Consider the following 6,000-nt stretch of genomic DNA (forward strand, 5'->3'; position numbering starts at 1 on the left):
CTTGTTATATTACTCTACAATAAAACATTTTCATTTTTCTTTAAAGTTACAATACTAAGTTGAAAGTAATACATCAGAGTTGTTCTATAGCTTCATTTTTAGCTAGTGTATTTTGCCTTAAAAACATATCCATACTAGTAGTAGAAAACACCTACTAGATCATTTTATTTGCCCACCTTCACACCTGACTCAAGCTTAGATTGAGACAACTAAAGTAATGAAATATGCAAGTTTCCCAATTTTTTTTTCTGGGAAATTAATTTGCTCTTCTATAAATTTGCAGTCTTCTCTTCCTCCCATAATTCCAATTTTCTCAGAAACACTATCCACCCCCAACCCATCTTTCAACAACTCCTCTTACAGGTGTGAGTTAATGAGCCTATTCTGAAGTACGCTGTAAGGAGTGGCCTGCCAGAAGAACCTCATGAAGGTAAATATTTTGATTAATTTTATAATCAAGAACACTGGAGACTCAGGGACTATATGCTATTCCAAGGAAGAAAGTGTTAAATAGTGCAAGTTAATACATCTAAATCACTAATTCCTTACATTAATTTCCGTTTTTCCAAAATAGTACAGCTATTCATTAGCACAATTTATACATTTTCCACAAATAACATAACTATTGATTAGCACGGTTTAAGATATCTAAATCATTGATCTCTCACATTAATTCTCATTTTTCCAAAACGGCAGCCATATTCCCAGAGCCAGCGCTCCCTGGAGCAAGTCTTTGATTTGAACAAAGCAGAGAATATGAAATAAAAATTGGAAAATTAAAATTCTATATTATTTAAGTAAGTTAATGCTATCTAATAGAAATGTAATGAGAGCAACATAGGTCATTTTAAGGTTCATAAATTTACTGTGTTGTTGTTGTTGTTAGCTGCTGTGAAGTTGGCCTTCAACACATAGTGACCCCATGTACAATAAAAAGAAACATTGCCCTGTATTGCGCCACCCCCATGATCAGTTGCAGATTGGACAGTTGTGATCCAGAGGGTTTTCACTGGCTGATTTTTGGAAGCTGATCACCGGTTCTTTCTTTTTAGTCTACCTTAGTCTGGATGCTCCACTGAAACCTGCTCAGCATCATAGCAACATGTAAGCCTCCACTGACAAACGATAGTGGCTGTACATGAGGTACATTGGCCGGGAATAGAACCCAAGTCTCCCACATGGAAGGTGAGAATTCTACCACTGAACAATCAATACCCTAAATTTACTGTAGCCAAGCCACAGTAAAAAGAAAAAGAAACAGGTAAAGTTAATTTTAACAGTATATTTTAGTTACTCCAATATCCCAAATGCGTGGATTGAATTTTGTCCCCCCAAAATGTGTTGTAAATCCTAACCCCTATACCTGTGTTTATAATCCCATTTTGGAATGGGTTTTCTTTGTTATGTTAATAAGACAGTATTAGTGTAGGGTGTATCTTAAGTCAATCTTTTTTAAGATACGAAAGAGATGAAACAAGCAAGTGAGCAAGCAGAGACGGGGGAAGATAAATGTCAAGCCACGTGAAGATCACTCAGGAGCAGAAGCTCAAAAGAGACAAGGGTCTTCCTCCAGAGCCGACACCCTGAATTTGGACTTCTAACCTCCTAAACTGTGAGAAAACAAATTTCTGTTTGTTAAATCCACCCATTTGTGGTATTTATGTTACAGAAACCCTAGATAATTAAGACACCAAGTATCATTTTAACATGTAATCAATATAAAAAGTTATGAATGAGATATTTTATGTTCTATTTTTATACTAAGTCTTTGAAATCTGGTGTGTATTTTACACTCACAGCAAATAGCAATTCAAACTATTTATGATTTTTGGGATTTCACAGATGTACTGAAATCCCTGAGGAAAAAGGGCAAATGTGGTAGACATATCTAAGAACAAGGACAAACAGGATGAGCCTGAAAATTATGGATGAACTAGCTTAGAATCTGTCAAACGATAGTTAAGTGGACATTTCAGAGACTTTATTTCCAACATGATTTTGCAGAGCAATTCTCCAGGAGTTGGGAAACCTGAATGCACCCCTGGCTCTGTCACTAACCTACTATGTGATCCAGAGCAAATCACTGATACTTTCTACTTCTCAGTGTCTTAAACTAGATTGTGAAGGTCTCTTCCAGTACCATGAATATTCTTCATACACACACACACACACACACACACACACACACACACACACACACTAACACTTACTTGTGCTCAAGGTAAAGGACATTAAAAAAAATCTTTGTGCTGTATTTCCATCACCAAGAGACCTTATAATTTTCTGTATTGGGTTTTTCCATTTTTATTTTTCTTCTTTTCAAGAGTTGTGAGTGGGTGATGTTATCCATAGGTGATGAAAATGGGAGTAATCCCATTAAAATATTGCTTTGACCAATCTCAGAACATAATTAGTTTTATTATATTGCATAGGGTAGAACTGTTGATAATGCATCACTCATTTTGAGAATTAAAAACTAAAACTTAAATGTGGTATATTCCTTGAAAACATGTGTTACGTTCTTCTCTTCTTTTCCTCCTACCTGACTCTTCCTCTCTCTCTTCATTTCTAACAAAAGCTGCAAACAGCAGATGGATGGGAAGGGACTGAGGCTCGTTTTGTGGTGGGTGGGTCAGCCATCCCTTTGCTTTTGTGCATTGAGGCCCTGGATATATGCCAAGGGTATTTGAGGAAAAAAGAGAGAGAGAGAAGCTTTTAGCCAGTATGTTCATCCATAATTAAGTTGCTTAGTTGCCAGGCCATCAAAGGAAAAATCAAATACCCTGATGGCAAAAGCCACCTGTGCTAAAAGCAGAAGCAGAATCATGCAGGGAGAAGGCAGGGCCGACAGCAGATACTCAGGAAGCACTGAGCAGGAGGACATTTAAAAAAAAAAATTTTAAATTGTACCTTAGATGAAGGTTTACAGAACAAACAGTTTCTCATTAAACAGTCAGTACACATATTGTTTTATGACACTGGTTAACAACCCCACGACATGTCAACACTCTCCCTTCTCGACCTTTTTTTTTTGGGTGAAAATACACATAGCCAAAGATACACCATTTCAAAAATTTCTACATGTACAATTTAGTGACATCAATTACATTCTTCCAGTTGTGCTGCTATTCTCACTATCCTTTTCCAAATTATTCCATCACTATTAACTTCAACTCATTGTCCCCTAGGCTTGCCATCAAACCTTTTGAGTTGCTGTTGTCATTTGATCTCACATAGATAATTCTTTTTTTTTTGTACTTTAGATGAAGGTTTACAGAACAAATAGTTTCTCATTAAACAGTACACAATTGCCCTATGACATTGGTTAACAACCCCACAACATGCCAACACTGTCCCTTCTCAACCTTGGGTTCCCTATTACCAACTTTCCCGTCCCCTCCTGCCTTCTAGTCCTTGTCCCTGGACTACTGTGCCTCATTAGTCCTGTTTTGTTTTATGGGGCTGTCCAATCCTTGGCTGAACGGTGAACTTCAGGAGTGACTTCACCACTGAGCTCAAAGGTGTCCGGGGGCCATACTCTCAAGAGAGGACATTTTGAAAGACAAAAGGCAAGGCCCTGGACTGTGTGTCAGAGGAAACTGGCAAGCATTGTTGTGTTGGAGACTCTGGAATCTATTGCTGGGGCCTGTGCTGATGCTCAAGAACCTCAAGCCTTTCTTTGTGCACCATGTTGCCTCAAACAGGAGAGTCTGATTTTCAGGTAATAAGCCAATAGCGTCACTCACGGACTATGTACTCTGCTAGGTACATGGACTACGTACTTAGCACTGTGCTAAGAAGGAAAAGTACAATATTTAATTGAATCCTCTCAACAACTTTAAAGGTTTTCATTGTTAGTCCAATTTGACAGATACGGAAACCAAAGCTTGTTGTTGTGATTTTTAGCTGCCATCAAGTCAGCTCCTTACTCATGGCAAGTCCATGCACAACAGAATGAAATGCTGCCCAGTAGTGCTCTATCCCCTTGATAGGTTATGGATCGATCCACTGTGATCCATAGGGTTTTCACTGTCTGATTTTCAGAAGTAGATCACCAGGCCTTTTTCCTCTTTTATCATAGTCTGGAGGCTCCAGTGAAACCTGTTTGGTATCCTAGCAACATGCAAACTCCACTGACAGATGGGTGGTGGCTGCACATGAAGTGCCTTGGCCGGGAATCTCCCACAAGAAAGGTGAGAATCCTACCACTGAACTGCCACTGCCCCCAACTAAAGCTTAGAGGCCTAGAATGATCTGCCCAGAGTCACACAGCCAGTAAGGGGCAGAGACAAAATTTGAGCACATACTTCTCTGCCTCTTAAGCTTCAGATTCCTTTTTATTTATCTCCATTCACCCTCCCTCCTCACCCCCACCTGGATTTGGCCCCCCCCGCAAGACACATTCCCACTGGGTGACTGCATCAGAGGATCTGGGTCAGAATCAAAGGTTAATCTGTTCTAGAAATCTCCTGACACCCAAGTCTTTTTAAGATCACACCTACTTCTAAAAGGTCTTTCGGACCACTCCAGCTTCTAGGAATCTGGGGATGCCATCTAACCCCTGGAGATCCTGGAAACTTCTCAAGGAAACTTTAAGTCAGACTTTCCTTGGCCTTGAATTCAATAGATTTGGGTAAAACTTGGCTGGGTTTAAGAACTCCATAATGGAGACCTCCTTGGATCATTTTATTCAGCTCCTTACAATAATATCACATAGAGGTAGGGAACCAGGCCACCCATCTCACCTTCCCACAACCCAGGGCTATAGTGAAGGAGCAGATGTTAGAACAGGAAAGACTCTCAGAGATAGTCTAGTTGAACACCTTGGTTTTAAGAATGAGAAAACGGCAAAGCAGGACTGAAACCCCAATCTCTAGGTCCCAGCCTAATGGCTGTCCAATGCCTGCCCAGCCCCTTCCCCATGTTCACGGCCAACTTCAAATTGTATCCACTGGCAGAGTGAAATTCCTAAGCTGAAGAATGACCAGGCATTTACATAAGAAAACAGGCCAACATAGCTTCTGAGGAACATGGTGTAGTGTTTTACCTCTTTAAAACAGGCAATCACCACAGACAACGTGCACCTCTCTGGGAACACAACCATCCAAGACCATAGAATGTGATAAGGACATATTGCTTCATTCCAGACAGGCACAATTATTGAGAGTATCAGTCCCCAAAAGAATTATATCACCATAGCAAACAGCATTTTGAGCAACATTCACACTGGCAAGACATTTGGTACATAGCCTTTAGATGGTGCTCACGTTCTGCAAATACTCTTTATACTGAGAATCAGGAAGATGGAAGAGACCTCTGCTGCCAGGCCCTTGGAACCCACCCACACATGCACTTGGAGGTATGTTTATAAAAATTAATTTCTGGGGCTTCAGTAACCACAGCAATATTTTGGCAATGCTAAACATATCCAATTATTCTTGGCAGGTATCCTGAAATCATGCAATCTGTCAATACTTTAAACCTGAATACACATCCTCAGAATTCAGATTCATCTTGGGTCTTTGTGCATTAACTGGAGCTTGTGGTAATCTTGGTTCATGATGGCTGCTTGTGTAACCAGACTGTGTGATGGAGCCATTCATTTTGTAAGACAGTCTTCTTCAGGAAAGCCTCATTTATTCACTTAAGAAAGAACTGATAAAGCCTAGCATCATTCCTTTTTTTCTTGCTTTGAAAATAAGGGTGGGGAAAACGCATCACACCATAGAAACCTTTCTACAGCAGGCTTTTGTGTCTTATTTCTTGTCTTTTCCACAAATTGTGAGCTCCTGGGGCCCATTTGTCTCACAGTCCTGCCAAAAGAGACAATACTTGGCTATCCAATTTTTTTTTGTCAAGGCAGCAGGTGAGAAGCCCTGGACATTGCTGAGGTTTTCTATGTAGGGAGGAAAGTAATTCCTTGTCCATTCATGTGGAAGGCTCTGCCCATGTGGGAGCTGACATAGGTTCCCTAAGTAGGATGTCATGCTTAGTATATAT

This window comes from Trichechus manatus, unplaced genomic scaffold (assembly GCF_000243295.1).
Source record: "Trichechus manatus latirostris isolate Lorelei unplaced genomic scaffold, TriManLat1.0 scaffold00046, whole genome shotgun sequence".
In the NCBI taxonomy this organism is placed as follows: Eukaryota; Metazoa; Chordata; class Mammalia; order Sirenia; family Trichechidae; genus Trichechus; species Trichechus manatus.